The sequence below is a fragment of the Vigna radiata genome, chromosome 7 (genome assembly GCF_000741045.1).
Source record: "Vigna radiata var. radiata cultivar VC1973A chromosome 7, Vradiata_ver6, whole genome shotgun sequence".
NCBI classification, from domain to species: Eukaryota; Viridiplantae; Streptophyta; class Magnoliopsida; order Fabales; family Fabaceae; genus Vigna; species Vigna radiata.
In genome coordinates this window covers 46,944,323-46,962,478 of record NC_028357.1, presented here as the reverse complement: position 1 = coordinate 46,962,478, position 18,156 = coordinate 46,944,323, and positions in this window count along the sequence as shown.

Below are 18,156 nucleotides of genomic sequence, written 5' to 3'. Positions count from 1 at the left end.
TTCTTTATAATTAAAAATATAAAGACTTTTACCTAATGAATCTTAATGAAAGTACGTGAATTTATGTAAATATTTTAATGATTAAAGGCGTGAGGAGAACTATGGATAAGAACATTTTAGTGATGAGAAGAAGAAAACCGATGAAGTAGTTTAACTAAATGTTCAACCAGAAATTGATTGTTGTGATATGAGGAGTACGTGAGCAATATTAATTTGAACTGCTGTCATTTTCTTTTTCTTTTCTTTTCTTTTCTGGAATATGTATGATGAGATGGCGGGATGGGATTTTTTTGGAAACACTAACATTAGAAATGGTTGGAATTCAGGAAAGATGTAATATTAATTAATGCATTTGCATTTGTAAGTAGTGAAATTAAGGTTGTTATAATTGAACGTTTTAATTTCAACATGCAATATATAATTGATAACATAAAAATATATGAGGTTTTTTTGTTTGGTTGGAATTTTAAAAACAAGGGTCTTATCAAGTGATTATAGCCATACTCCATTATACTTCTTTCTTTGGATACGAATCCAATTTAAATATTTTTATATACCACTTTGGCTGTCGCATCTAACCAACATACCTTTTGCTCATTATTAATTAATTATAACTCTATTTTCCACAGAATCTTTCTCTTCTTCTTCCTCACAACCTTTTCTACAATTCCAGATACTTTAATAAAATATTACCACAAATAATTCCTATGTTTTCAATACTTTATTTCTGCCCATTACTTTTCTTTTCAATATTTTTATTTTATTTCAACATTGAATATAATTGGCTTTGGAAAAGGCTCAACAATGATAGAATGGAACTTGCTTTGGCAAGAAAAAGCAACTAATAAAACTTTTTTTTTCTTAACAACTCATTTATCTTTTTCTTTGACATAAATTATTTATTCAAATTAAATTATTAACATTTTAATAAATATTAAACACCCCCTTCAACATATATATTTTATATCTAAAGGGATGTCACATAAAATCAAACCTTGGACCACTTATATAAGAGACATAAGTTACTATTATAATAGTAACTTGTACTGATTAATGGTAATCTATAAGTTGATATTGATTAGAGTAAAGATGAAGTAGTTTTGTAAAAGAAAAAATACTTATGTCTCTATCATATTCCAATAAAATTGTTAGCTCTTTTTTTTAAATCGAAAACGATTCGACAAAATATGGTAAGTTTAGGAAAATGATCATATCAGCATCCCATGCAATTGTATTCTTGGTGTTATGTATGGACATTGTGAAATTAAAAAGTATGAAACTTAAATTTAGGGATATTATATAATATGTACTTCAAAAATTTAAAAACTATCTTTTAAAATATATCACTATGTAACGAAAAACATGTCTATTAAATTAAAAGCTATCAATACATATTTGTTTTAAAAAGCAACATTATTTAAAAATATATATATATAAAATATTGTTTGGAGTAGGGATTTCCGGAACCTGTACTCAAATTAAGAAGTCCATTTTCTAAAACTTAAGCCCATGAAACCCAACCATGGGTTGGTCCAAATTTTAAGGGACATTAACCTGCACTGTATCCTATCATTTTCTTCCTGCACCCCATCATTTTAATTAATTGCAGTTTCGTCAAACTTGTCAAAACGACATGAAATATAGATATATCATTCATTTTGTTTTATTTAGAAAGTGTTTCGGTGTGATGCGGAGTCATCAAACCTATACAATTTCTTCTCTTCAGGTCGTCCGCTAATCTCGGAATGTGTCATCTACCAGTCCTCTTTCTTCTTTCTCTTGTGTCCGATGCGTCCGGAGGGTACCTGCCAAAGATACTCCGATGCTTAAAGTTAGTTAAATTGTCCGATCGGATCTCTGGATTCAGAAGTAAATGCGTAATAAATGAACCTACTTACCTGGTACCTCTAACATGTATTTATAGTGTTAGATATGGGCCTGGTATTAAGGTTATCTTAATCAAGGCCCAATCATAGCCAATCACTTTAAGCATGTAATTATCCTAATTGTCTTAGCCTTACCTTGATCATGAAGACCGTCTACATCTTACCGTCCGGTTCTTCTTATTTAATCCGGTCGACCGTCTTGCGAGATAACTGACTGTCTCCATTTAGATGTCTTCAGTAGATTGGTTTGTCTTGATCAGTAGACCATCCGATTCTATTTCACACGACCAACCGATGGTCCCTAATACAGAAAGTGTAAAATTAACGAGAACATAAGATATTATAACTATGTTGCATTCTTTATACAACTGCACATACCTCAAATGCTTCTTAGATTTTCACCTTTATATTGCTTTGCTTTTCTTTTCCGAAGTTATTCTCTCCCACCATTTCAACCATCTCGGGAACCTCAATCACTGTCTTTACCCTCTAACCATTCTAGAAACGCAAATGCACCTGGATTTTCCAATGAAGATGCAAGAACTTTCAATACTATTTTCGTAATTTCTTTCTGCACCACCATATTTCCTATGTGCACCCGCATGAAGTCTTTTACCCCTTTCGCGCTGCTGTTGCGCTCTTGTCTCGTTAGAATGTTGTTTATACATTTGGATTCAAAGAAGAAAGTAGTCTTTATTGTATATAGTTTAAAAAAGTTTTTAGATTGTGGAATATAGAAATCAAAAATAAATTTGAATTACATAATCTAAAAATATTTTTTATGATAAAAAAATGACTTTAAAATCACACCATTTAAAAGTTGTTTTTAAAATTAAAATAAAAAATGTCACAATTTTAGATTCAAAAGGAAAATATAAGTGAAAAAAGAAAAAAAAATTACATACTAAAAATTTCTACATACAAGAGGTTGTCATCTTGCTTGTAAATTTTACTTTTATATATATATATATATATATATATATATATATATATATATATATATATATATATATATATATATATATATATAATACAGTGAGTAAAAATGTTAAAATGTGTTATAAACTGAGACAATATAGATCGTTATAGGCTAGAATCGGATTGAATTAAAAATAATAATTTATTTTAAATGTAAATTAAATTAAATTCCACTGTGGATTGGATTAAACAATTCAAGTCATGTTTAAGGTAGATTGACGTGTAACCGTCAACAACTCTTTATTAATTTTTTATAATTTTTTTATAAGATTTTTTATCATAATTCTATATAGGTTTAAACCTCTTTTTGGTCCCTAAGTTATGAGCGGATGTTCAGTTTAGTCCCCGCTTTTAAAATATAAACCTTTGATTCCTAAGTTATAAAAAATGTATCAAATGAGTCCTTTTTTGATGTTCGTGGTCAAAGTACAAAGAGCAATCTAAAGTGTTGTTATTATTAAGAAACAAATAAGAGCAATATAAAGATGTAGCAGTTGTTAAGAAACAACCAAAAACAATATTTCAAGTCAAAAAAGGACTCATTTGATACATTTTTTATAACTTAGGGATCAAAGATTTACATTTTCAAAAACGGAGACTAAACTGAACATCCACTTATAACGGATCCAAAAAGAGGTTTAAACCTTCTATATACTTCTAATTATGCAAGTTAATAATTTGATCTAATATTAAAATGTTGTTCAATAAGATTAAATATTGAAATATTATGTGATATTATTTGAATAGTTTGAAATTTTAATTAATTTATTTATTAAGTTAACTAAGTTATATAAGTTTATCCTTTAATTTTTAAATATTATTTTTATAATAATTTTTGTTTAATATTTTGATTTTACTTTTATAATAACATAAATCGAATCCATCTATTTTGATTGAATTATCATACAAAAAATCGAATAAATTCACTTTGATTGTGTTATAATAAATCAAAAATTAAAATATAAACAAATTAATTAGGTCAAAATACCAACTCATTAATATAAGGTGGATTGAGTTAAGTTGACAAATTTCATTCTCGTAGAAAAGTAATTAGGTTGAACTAATTGTTTTTTAACTCAATTTGTAATAAATCAAACTGAATTGACTCATATTTTGACATTCATACAATAAGATGAAACGTATTCTTCCATATTTAAGTGAAGCTCTAAATAATAATTAAAAATAAACTCATTATACATTAAAAATTGTCAATAACCGAATGAAAGTCTATCTCAGAATGAATTCCCTATGTTGAACACAATAAAAAAATATTATAAATATTAAGAGATTGAATTGAATAATTCTTATTATTACGTGAATATATATATATATATATCTGACAAATGAACTATAGCTAAATGGAGGCAACAATCACGTAAGGATAAAAAATTTGTCACTGAAAATAAAAAATAAAGAGAAAAAGAGTTTGTTGCATTATGATAGTATTGAAAAAAATTGAAGAGGGTAACCTTATGCATAAAACAAGATGCAGTAGTCGCAATCAGCTAAGTACCCTTTTTTCAGATTCTTTGCACCGTCGGTGCTACCGAAGTGGGAGCTATACAAACATGTTTGCATCACATTTCTCTATCGTACTGTGAAAACCGTGCAACACAATAATGTCCCATGCAATCTTTCAAGTTCATAATGCTTACAAAACAATGTCATATATTAATTGCTTCACATGCTTTCATTACCTCATATTGCTCCTTAATTTGCATCTACCTTAACACCCCAGAACATCTTTTTCGTTAGTATAATGTTTTCATGTTCATGCATAAAGTTAGTTGATGCAAGCATTTAAGGTTGTATTATACACTATATCTAATTTGGTTAGATTTAATTCTATGCCACAAGTTGTTATTTTAAATAACATTGCACTTCTTTCTTAAAATTATATAAATATACTAGAGTTAAAGATGATTTTATAATAGAGATATGTAATCAATGCATAACATTATATTAAATAATATTGTACTTCTTTCTTATAAAATTTTATACAACACATACAGGTCACAAAACAAATCATTTCATCCAATTAATTTATTTTCATTATCTCAAAATCATCACACTTTCATAGCATAATTATTTCTCAATATATTATCCACAATGCAAACTACAATTCAAAAATAATAATTGATAAACTCATTTAGCAAACTTAATTACTCACTTGGCAAATTGTTTTTTGAAAGACGCCTACTCAACAATTAAATGGTTGCTGAGCAAGTAAAATACTGAAAAAAAAATTGTAAATAAATTCATTTAGCAAGAATAGACTTGTCTAATGACCAATTTTCTCCTAACTTTCTTTCAAACTTGAATTTGATTTTTGTTCAACAAGAGTTAGCTCGTCTTGTGAACTAACTTCCCTTAACTTTTTGTCAAATTCGAATTTAACACTCTTTTGGATTGTCCAAGAAGTTTACATAAAGAATAACTGAAAATTTGTATAATAGATGGTACTCTTAACTCTAATGAGAGTTTTTCTCCTCTATACAAATTATTAGTACCAATATGACCAGAATCGCTCATTAGAAGTCAAAGATACCACTTCACAAGTTCAACCCCAATTTCACAACTCAATTGTCAATTTAACTTTCATATATCAAAATTCATTCAAATTATATCAATCAATTCAATCAACACTTACATGTGATCATACTGAGATTACCACATATTTTAAATTAAGCAACATAAATCTAATGTATAAAAAATAATATTAATTCTTCTCATCTTTGTTAAATTATACTTTTTTTCTCACAAATGTTATTCGAGCTCTATCTCTCATAGGATAACAACTAAACAAATAATACTCTAATTAGAAATCTAAACATATCACCATCATTAAGAATAATAGAAATTTACTTTAAATAATTTAGTCACATACAGATTAAAAAAAATGAAGATTGAAATTAGAAATCTAAAAAGAAAATAAAGAGAAAGGTTTTAAAAAAAAGTTTCAAAAAATAGAGATTTTTATAAAATGAATTGCACTTAATGCAAAATCTATTTCAATATTTTATCATTAACATAATGTATTATCTTTATTTTTATATTATCTTTTAAGTTCTCATAAACATCTAAGTGTTCGTTTAAGTGATTCATAAGCAATTGATAAGCAAGTAATTACGAGATAACTATTTTTTTCATCTTTTCATATATGGTGTGATTTTAGAGGATTGTGATCGAAATCTTTTTTTGTCCCAAAAGAATTTATCTATCTTTACATATGTCAGTGTTGACCCACAACAAGAACACACACTTACTAAAGATCAACTTACTTTTACTTCTTTCACAAAACTTCTTCTAGTTATGCTCCACCTTTTTTCTCATAATTTTATTTCTATTTCATTTCTACTTTTAATTGGTGAGTATAGATTCATGATGAACTCCATGGAGAGATTCATGCCCAAATCATTCAGGCTCAATAATAATAATAATAATAACAACAACAATAACAGCAACAATAATAATAATAATAATAATAATAAAGGACATTTTGGTAATTTTCAATTTCTATCAATTAAATAATTTTTATCTCTCACATCAATCAAATCTTACACTGATTCTCATAAACTTTGAGTGTTCCTCCCTGCAACTCACCTCCTTCTTCCTGCACCTCCCAGTTTTACTTTAATTTCCACTGTACCCTTAACCCCTATAAGTCTACTTGTGTCAGCCTATTAATTGGTTTTCTAAAAATTTAAATTACTCTGTCGCAACTCATACCAAAAGAAACCCTAAACCCCTTTATGCTTTCTTCCTTTCTCCCTTTACCCATCTTTCTCTCCTCCCCTTCAACCTATTATTTACCATATTTGATAGTGCACCTACTTTCCTCCTCCGTCTCTGTTGGCGTTCGTATTTGTGGAGTGTGCTGTTAGCATAGTTGGGTAGTAGATCTTCTTCTCAGAGATCGTGTATCAAGCTTTTATGGCATCCAGTATTTTTCGTAGATGTTGCTGATGTTGTGGTGTGAGAATCATGTTTTGTTGGTTGATTTGTGGTCGCATTTTTTTCCTGTGTATGTGTATGAAAATTGTATGAACTGTGTGTATATGAACTGTGTGGATGGGAATGGGGCGGAAAGATGCAGGCTTAACCGCAAATGCCACTGCGTTAACGCCTGTCGCAATACGAAGGGAGGATCTGGTTCGCCGCAGCTGGATCAACAACCAACAACAATCGCAGGTGAATCTGCAGTTGGTTTTGGGGGGGGTGCATGCTGGTTGTCCGCAATGCGAAGGGCGAATGAGGTTGCGTCGCAGTTGAATTAACGGTTGATGGCAACCGCCGCTTGATCTGCGGATGGTGTGGTTTTTGGGGTGCAGCCAAACGAAGTCGTTCATCTTGCGATTTTTGTTTTGGGTTTATTTTTTATGTTTAATTATTGTTTTCTGATTAAATTTGTAATTTTATTTTGTTTGTTAATATTTTTTTCAAATTGTTGTTTTTTAAATTTATAAAATTTTATATATTATTTATTATTAATGTAATTTTATTCAATGTTTTTATTTTTATTTATTAATTTACATTAAGTATTAATTAATTTATTGTGTTTTTATTTTTATTTATTAATTTAAATTAAGTATTAATTAATTTATTGAATTAAATAATTTTTATTATAAGTAGACTATATTTTCTTACATTGGTTTATTTGTTTGTTAAATATTTTTTTTATATTATTTTTTATGTATATAGTTTTAGTTAATTTTTTATTTTTTTTATGAATTTAAAAATTTTATTAAATTATTTATTAATTAAATTATTTATTAATTAGATAATTATGATTATGCCTATCCGTAAAATTTATTTTGTTACAAATTATATATTTTTTATTTGTATTTATCCGTAATTTTTTATTATTTGTTTCAATATTTGTTAATAGAAAGAAAAAAGGGGTTTAAGATTTCTTTTGGTATGAGTTGCCGTAAAGTAGTTTAAATTTTTATAAAATCAATGAATAGGCTGACACAAGTAGACTTATAGGAGTTAGGGATACAGTGGAAATTAAAGTAAAATTAGGGCTTAATACCGGTTTTGGTCCCTAGTTTGGGAGGGTTTGTTTAATATGATCCTACCTTTTTTTTTTCATAACAATTGATCTCACCTTTTGAAAAAACTGTTCAACAATTGACTCCTTTTTGTTATATTCAAGTTTAAATTGTTTATTATAGTCCTTATTGTATACGATGATGACATGATTTTTAACATAACATTATATCAGGACTGTTAAAATAACATTTGGATAGGTGAATGCATGAAAGAACTTATTGACGTCGTAACCAGCACCGTTAGAAAATTGACGTCGTAACCAAAAAAGACTTAATTGAATAGTTTTTTCAAAAGGTGTGATCAATTGTTATGAAAAAGAAAAAGGTAGGACCATATTGAACAAACCCTCCCAAACTAGGGACCAAAAGCGGTATTAAGCCTAAAACTGGAAAATACTGGGAGGTTTAGGAAAAAGGAAGTGAAGTGCAGAGAGGAACACTCACTTTACTTTCAAATTCACTTTCATTTGCCTCCAAATCTACTCAAATATATTATTGTTGTTAATAAATTAAAATATAAGTAGGAAAATATATATTATAGAAAACTAACAAGTTCTAGTCAAATAATAATATAAAAATATTTAGATTTTGAACACATTCAACTCCTTGTTTTTGAAAGATAATACATTAAAGTAACTTGGATTACGGAGAAATAAATTTGATATGATTTGACATCGAAATTGGAATAAATCCAAAAACCTGTTATTGCTATAAATGTGTGTGAAGGGCCACTATACCAAAAGTTTTCTTGTTTAAAATTGCAATCACATATTAGAGATAGCATCTTTCAAAATCCAAATTCCAAATTCCAAATCCAAAGGGCAAGTCAAATTCCCCCATTGATTTTGATATTGCTTATTCTTTTTCTCGTGAGATTCTTGACTATGTGGTGCATATGATGGAACTAGCCACAACCACAACACGTGCCAGATCAACGAATAGATCCTTGAAAGCTCAAATTCCGCGTTATATCTCCCTTTAATTTTGTTCTCTTTATTATTTATTAGGCTTGTTTCTTATAGAATAATGCTAAAGCAAAAACGGCAGAATAACAAGCTGTAAACGCGTTTTTTTTTTGTTTTAGCAGCATCGCAATCTCTTCTCTAAAAGCACTTCTCTCTTGCCTTTCTTGCTTTTTGAGAATGACACATTTTGGATTTCTTCACTTTCCTTCTTCTTTATTCTTTCTTCGGATTAATTAGCTTATGCTTTCTATCTGTCATCACAATCAACATAAATTTTCTTCCACAACCTTCAATCTTAAGTTATGCACACTTTGCTAATCTCCATTCAAATATTACTTTCATCCCCTTTTTATAATTTGGGTTAACATCATAGCTTAATTGGATAAATTTTAATTTATATTTCATAAAATAATGAATTAATTATTTTTAAAAACCTTCTTTATCCTTATCCATTATTTCACAAACTTCATTCAATCCATTCATCAATAATTATTTCTTATGATTTATATATATCCAATTCATTAAGAAAACTATTATATATATATATATATATATTAAGTATTATAAATTTAAATTTCTTTCCAATTATGTATGTAAAATGAAATAGTTTGATAATTTTTTAACTGAAAAGACTTATTTTGTTAATAATTTAATAAATGCATCAACTTTAATGCGAAAATGAATGGATGGTTATTCACTACGAAATAATGTATAAAAAGAAATTAATCATTGATGCGTTTGAAAGTGGTTAAGTCTTTATTTTACTTGAAAAAGTTTACAGAACCTGAATTATATTTATTATTTGAAAAGATCAAAACAATTTTTGAAAATATAATATGTTAAATAAAAAAAGAAATATTTAATTATGAAAAATAGCTAAATCAATTTTGATTAATTAAATATTGATTAGATAGGTTTTGGGTTGGTAGATAGTAGATTATTGTTAGTATGATGCTTTAATTACTTTTATGGTTGCCCATCACTGTATTGCTTCTGTTGTTGATGACGAAATAAAATATCAAGTAATTTTCAATACATCATTTTTCAGTCAGATATTGACTCTCTTTTGTACTGTAATTTGTTGACATTATTTCAATGACAATTACGTAAACCTCCCAATGGATACATGTGAAAAAAATAATAAACCATTACTAATACCACGGATACCATGTTTATAATTTGAGAGTAAAAATTAGACGAGACTGTAAAACTTAAAATTTCATCAAGTGAAACTTAACTTAATTTTATAAAATTAATTAGAATAGATTTTAATAATGGTTTTAATATTATGTAAAAAGTCAATTTTAAATTTAATTTTATTTTATAAAATTAGTTTAAATAATAAAATTTACGTTTATTTATATATTATAAATTAGTTTTATTTTTAGTTGTGTAAAATTTCTTTTAATAAAAATATTTCAAAACATATATTATGAAAACATTGTTACAAGAAATTATCGTACTTGAATATTTTAGAATATAAAATACTTATATCAGAGCTTTACTTTTAAAAGACATAAGGGAGAATTGAAAGTTTAATAAAAGAAAAAGTAACAAATGCATATCTTTTTGTAAAATATTGAAACCAAAGTTACATTTAAAAGCAATTGATAATAATCGACTTTTTTTCTTGTGATTATGATTTTTATAAATGAATTTAATTTTGATGTGTTTCACAGTGAACTTTTTCAGACTAACCAATTAAAAATCAAATTACTTATAAGTTTTTAGTTTTAAACTAACGTAACGATTATTCTATAAATTAGTTCAATTTAAAAAAAAAAATTAGCTTGTTACTGATGCAAAATTTAAACCTTTTCTCTTATTCGGATCTAACTTTTGAAATTTAATTTACGGTACTACTTTTTAATTAAAAAAAAATCTAAAGTGGCTGTCACATTATGCTATTTCTAAAATAGATAGATAGGTTTTTCTGTAAATGAAAAACTGTGCCTATTTTTAAAATTTCAAAGGAAGAATTTTAGACTTTTATTCTTCTTTTTGTAGTGATGCCAATAGTAGCTATACATTAAAATTTAACTATCTGCTTTTTGTTATTGAAAGAATGAAAAGGAGAAAGTGATATAAGTAAGTTGCATTATTTGATTAAGGAGAGTAAAAGTAATTTTAAACTACTGTTATGATTTTTTTTCTTTCTTTATTCGTATTTTAATTGTTATTAATTAAATATAATTTATTTATATTTATATTCAGTCTAAAATATCTAACATTTTTAAACATATTTTTAAATAATTGTATTGATAATAAAACCTGTTGACAGGATACATATTTTGTAAGATATTATTATTATTATTATTATTATTATTATTATTATTATTATTATTATAACTTAATAAATTAAATAAGGATTTTAAATACTACTTAAAAGGTAATAATAAAAGTTCTTAATATTATTGTTGGAAGTCCTACATCGACTAGAGATAAAGCCAATTTATAATATATAAGTGGGGTGCAGACCTCACCTTACAAGCCGGTTTTGTGGGGTTGAGTTAGGCTTAAAGTCCACTTCTAACATGATATGTATATACCTCGGAATTTATAATATATAAGTGGGGTGTAGACCTCACCTTACAAGCCGGTTTTGTTGGGTTGAGTTAGGCTTAAAGTCCACTTCTAACATAGTATCTATATACCTCAGAATTTATAATATATAAGTGGAGTGCAGACCTCACCTTACAAGTCGGTTTTGTGGGGCATGGTATGTATATATCTCGGAATTTATAATATATAAATGGGGTGCAAACCTCACCTTACAAGCCGGTTTTGTGAAGTTGAGTTAGATTTAAAGTCCACTTCTAACAATTATTAACGGCTAGTTATAACAAAATTTAAAAATTATTTGAAAATAAGTCTATAAATTATTTTATACATAAGTTAATTTTAACTTTGAAGTTATTTTCAAAAACAAATGTGTTGAAACATTCTCCTAATATTGGTAGACTTATTGAAAGCGTGTCGTTGAAGTTCCTTTTTTGCCAATGGTGAAAGAAAACAACGTCCTGATGCTCACGAACCTATCCCACACTACTTTCTCCAATTAGCTCGCTTCAATTACAAACCATATTTTTTTTTTTGGATAAATAAATTGTTATTGAAATATAAAAATTGAAATTGCATAATTATAATATCTAAAAGACTTTATTAATATGAGTAAAAAATTAAAGTAACAGAATTATTGTATTTAATTAGAAAAGAAAATATTTATGTGAATTTAAGAAAATGATAGGGTGGAAGGTGCAGTGACAGTGGAGGAGGTTCTGCACATCTAAAGGGACACGCATGGTTGATTGTGCCGACACAACTTTTTTTTGGTTGCGTAGGTTTTCCCTTTTCATGTTGGAAACTATATCTTCTCACTATTGTGTAAAACTCAGAATCCCTACACTTAGGTGAGAGAGTAGCTGGTTGATGGATCAGACCGCAGAATCTGGTGATACTCCACGCATATTTACGTAATAATTCGATGTAATTATTTTTTAATCAATAATAATAATTATAAATAATAAAATTGATTAATTACATAATCATACATAAATAATATTAAAATGTTATCAAAATATTATTATTTTTGGAAATATTGATATAACCATATAATAAGTATTAGTTTGTAAAACTATCTTATTATTTATTTCAGGTATATTTATCATTGGATTGAAAAAGTTGGACATAATTTTCTTTACAAATAAGGGTTCACTTGAAATAATTTTATAAAATACAAAGGGTGTATATAATATAATTGAGAATAATTATGGTATACGGTATAAAAGTTTCATATAATATAAGAATCTCGATAAACAATAAAAAAAATATTATTATTAATAAACATGCTGAATATAAATTTTACAAGTATTCAATCTTAGATTCAAAAGAGATTTTTTAATACTTTAACAACTATAAATCAAGTGAATAACTAAATGAGAACATATCATTTACTATATTCAATTTATCACACATAATTTTAGAAAACTTTTCGAGAGAATCTAGAATTTATAAACGGAAGAGTTTGAAAAGAAAAAAAAAAAAAACTATTTTTCAAGACACTTTTAATTGTTCTATATTTTAATTGCATCTTTCATTCATGTCAACATCTTCAATTCTTAACCAATCATCTTTTTTCAATCGCAAAAAAAATGAAAATCACTATAGAAAGAAGAAACCCAAGGAGGAGAGAAGTATTTCTCAATCCCCAAGCAGTCTCCAAAAGTTTTTCACATGTGATTGTAATAGTGTAAAAATGAAGAATGACTAAAATCATCGCGAAAACATAATTAAACACTCACTTTCATAGGGTTGACATACTTGTCCAACAACTTCATTCTCACCCAGTGAGGCCTAAAAATCTATGTTCTCTAACTTGTAACTTGTTTGGCGAGTCATATTTTCGTCCAATGACTTAAATACTACAAGTTTGAGTTGTCATTTTCGTCCAACCAACAACCAGCTCACCCACCGACTTAATCTAGCATCCAATGGTGATTTTCATAACATATAGGTGAGTCTTTTCTTCATGTTTACAGCGGTTGGTGTGGTTCTAGTGCCCTTGGTATAAGTATTTGTCTAAAAAACATTTTTTTCTTGTTCAATCATGTTTTGTTGTATTTCAACTTGTTTTTCTTCATCAAAATGGTTTCCTATTGACTTATTTCTTACACTCAAAATAGATATTAAAATGCTACAAAATCAAGATAAATTTGAAAATTAAACAAGATAAAAACTATGAAGAATTTAATTTACAAAACTTAACAAGAATAAAAAATAAAAAATTATGATATCTTGAACCGTGAGGACTTGACCCAAAATTGACAATATATTTCTAGTTATTTTTAGTGTGAAGATCTATATGTGTTGTCTTTTTCTATATAGTGAACTATTTAGTGATTGACTATTCCATATTATTATATTTCTTTATTTGAAAAATTTGTAACCATTACGATGATATAAATTACAAGTACCTTTTTATAAATAGGAATTATTCTGAGTAGTTTCAAAAAAATTGAATATTTGTTCGAAACATAATGAATTGTAATAACATGTAAAGATCTTACTTCATAAAAAGGGTGATGAAAAAAAAATATTAAGCGAACTAAAAGAATAAGATACTACATATTTTACTTTAGGTAGGTTTTGAAAGTTACCTCAACATGGATAAAACAACATCGTTGTTATTAAAATGGTTTTCCATTTTATTTTATAATAAATAGTTTTTATCGGTAGGGATCTATAAAACTGAGAGACTAGTTAGGAGCAATTTAGTAAACTGTTTAACACAATTGAGCATTTGAGTTCTGATCGAACGTAAGTAGAACGTACTTGACTTTTAACCCTGACCTTATATTTATAAGTCATATCATGGATCTTAAACTAGCACAGATCCAATAAAATAAAAATAGACTTACCTTTTGGATTCGGCCAGTTGCTTATAAAAAAGCTTATCAATATCTTTAATAAGATATATTTGATTATTTTATCATTTGTTGGACCATTGGTCCAATAATAACTTAAATGATGACCCACTTATGACCTAACATCATTTAACATAGTTGAACTTATCTGATGCATCGTCTGGACTAAACAATCCTAGATGGTAACCATTCTATTCATACTATATACCATATAGTTTTAAAATGAAAATGACAAATATACATTCAAAATTACATTCAATTTGATCTTAGAAGGGGATGATACATTTATAGAATTGTAGATTTTTAGAGAATAATCCTAGTGAGCAAACTCAACATATGAAAGGAATATCTTTTCATAAATTTTCTTTGACCTATCGGCAGTTAATTTTATTTGTAGTGACGGATTTTTTATTACAGTTTTTGGTACATTGTGGATATTATATATTTATTTTAAATTTTCAGTTTAAATTTGTTTCTTACTATTGTAATGGTAGCTTAAATTATTTTGATTTGTTATGGTTCTTATAGATACTTTAAGTTTAAATTTGACTTTCATCTAAACTAAAAAGTAATCGTAGTTTTTAAGATTATATATTAAGAAGTAAAATTTAAATATAATTCAATCTCTTAAAATATTATTTTATAAGTTTCTTTTGTAAATTTAAATTAAGTTTAAAGTATTTTTCTTGATATATTAAGATTTATTTTAAAGAAATTTATTATTTATTTAGTTTATTTGTTTACTTATTATTGAATTATTATAAGACTATTTTTTAATATTTAATTTTATATTCAAAATATATATGTTTAATTTAATTTTTTAATATTAAAAATTTCATATTAATTAAATATAAAATTAATTTATAATATATAAATACATATAAATTTCTTGTATTGAATGAAATTTAAAAAATATTTTTTTAACATATATTTTTCTCAAAACATAATATAATTTTCGCAAAAAGAAGAGAGGAATACAAAGTTTGCACGGAAATCACACGGAAAAACAGACACTGAAAAGAATTAGGAATTCAAGTCATATGTATAAGTTTGGCAGCACAAGAATGATTTTAAAGTAAGTAAGAATAAGGTATACAGATAATGCGAAATAAGAGCTGATATTAATGAAATGCATAAAATAGTGATCTTTAATACTCCATAAGAACTTATATCATCGAAAATAAATTTTGTAATAATAAAATACCAACTGCAACCCATTTATACTATTTCGTTGACTAAACAAATTGTGAATATTTTTTTATTATTCTCAATAACTTTTATCGTATTTTTTGAGGGAAAAATAAAGTTAAATTATAATTAATTTTAATAATTAGATGGGTGCAATATTTTTTTCCGTGAAAATATATTTCCTCAAATATTAGTTTTTCTTTCCATTCTACTCCTCAAAAACACTGGTTAAAGATAAGCTTTTGGCTCGATTGAATGTAGTTCTTATAAGACATTGAATGAATGAAGTAGATATCTCTAACGTATATAAAGCTGAATAAACTATTAGCTGTCAGGTTATTTTAGTTTAATAATGATAGATCGAGACATATTTATATTTGCTTGATATATATTATAAGAATAAAATGATTATAAAATATAATTTTTATATTTAAAATATATATATATATATATATATATATAATATTAAATTAAATATAAAAAGTTTATGTGTGCAAAGTATTCTTTTTAATTTAATTTACTTGTAAAATAAATAGACTTAAATGGAGGGGACCATTTTCGACGATCTGTTTGTGAAAATATAATTGTTATATTTTTAAAAAAATTACTATTAAAATTATCTATCGACACATATAATATAATATTATGTTTTATATATTAAATAATTATATTTAAAATTTTAATTTACCTTATTGATATAAATTAAATTTTAAAAGTATTTTGTTAAAATGTTTGGATTTAGATTTTTATTTTATTTTTCTAAAGTAATATGGAGTGATAAAATTTGCAAACCATATACAGTATGCATGCACCTGTATAATAAAATTTTACGTATTATGTAGGCCTTAGTATACACTTTTTTACCAGTAAAACAATATTTTTTTTTGGTTTAATACTTTTTTTTATTCCTGTTTTCATTCCATTTTCTTAATGTGTTTCTAGTTTTTTTAATCAATTTTTATTTTCGTTAATTTTGTTTAATTAATTTTTTTTGGTAATATTGTTTAAATAATTAAAAATATGTAAATAATGTATTGCGTTAATTGTTAGTTTTCTATTTTTTAAAATTTTGAAATATTTTGATTTTTTTTTAAATACCTTGCCGTGTATTTAAAGTCCTACTTGGCAAAAGAGTTGGGGAGATTTACAAAAGAAAATTGCTAATGCAAGATGTTATGATTTTTGTAAATCTGCAAGGGTGAAGAGAATCCAATATAATCAAGGCCACAAAAATACAGCATATATAAGCTTGGAGAGTAATATACCAAACAATTGTACAATAACATATATTAGCTAAGGAGTATAGTCAGCGTAAGAACCACATTATCACCATAGAGATCACCAACTAATTCAAAATTCCATACAAAAATAAGAAAGGAGGGTCGTGAATGCTTTTAAGCACCATTAGATCCAAAACACTCATCGTGAGGAAGAGAAATTAGAGCATCTTTCTTGGTTCTCAAGTATTTGTTTGAAATTAATCTCGCTACGACTTTTAGGTTTATCGAGAAGGAGATTTATTAGAGAGATACGATTTCAATGAAACCTGAATATAATCATATAAAAGATTAACATCATTCTCTATTTAAAATCTTAAGACAATGATTCAATTGATCTTCATGTTTCACTTTCTCATTTTTATCTAATATAAGACTTGGATTCATACTTAAATTCTCAACAACCTCCCAACTACAAAATCACCCATCAAACACCACTTTGAAGACATTTTCGTATCCTAAGATTGATAAAAAGGCAAGAAAAATAAAAACACAATTTAAACCTATAAGAATAAAATTATAACTTCATTTCATTAAGGAGTAACAAATACATGTGATTACAAATAGGATGATATACTCATGAGTATTAATTATATACATTAATTGACACTTAATAAAGTAAAAAAATAAATATAAAAATTGAAATACAGTATATTGACACTCTGACGGTGACATCCCAAAATATAGCATACACTTATATAATTTAAGACGTCAGCATAAATGATAATAGAAAGCAGTCAAGAGTGTTTAATTAGTTAAATTAGGATTACAGTAATCCAGGAAATTTAGAGGAAATTAAAACATGGAAATTCAGAAAATTCCTAAAGATCTAGGCAACTACAGTGTCTTCGTTCTCCTCTAGGGCGTTTTTCACTGAGACCTCATTCTCCTCTGCTCACATCCAAAAATGGATGATCATTGCAAAAGAGAGACATACAACACACAAACAAACAAGGCAAGGGTGAGCTAATTATATAAATAAGAAACATACAATAGATTTCTCATGTGATCATATGAAAATGAATAGAAAACAAAACAGATTTATAACATACAACCTAAACATGTGAAGTTCTAGACTTAACTCGTCCGGACTTTAAAATGAGAGTCGGGCTATGGCGAGTCTTGCACCCGTGGTGACTTATAAAACTTGGGTTCCCCACCCTGCCACACTCACGAGGTTAGTCCGTTCCGGGCCTTGAGGCATACTGGGAACCCCCAAGACTAAGGACCTCCTGCTACTTCTCACCACATGGTTCAACCTCTCTAAGTGAGTTTGATTGACCATTGAAGCGTCAGAATGATTCCCAAGGCTGAGCCCCTACTTTCATTTTAAAACACTAAGAATCTCACCGAGAGATTCTACACAGATAGAACTTAGTTTACCA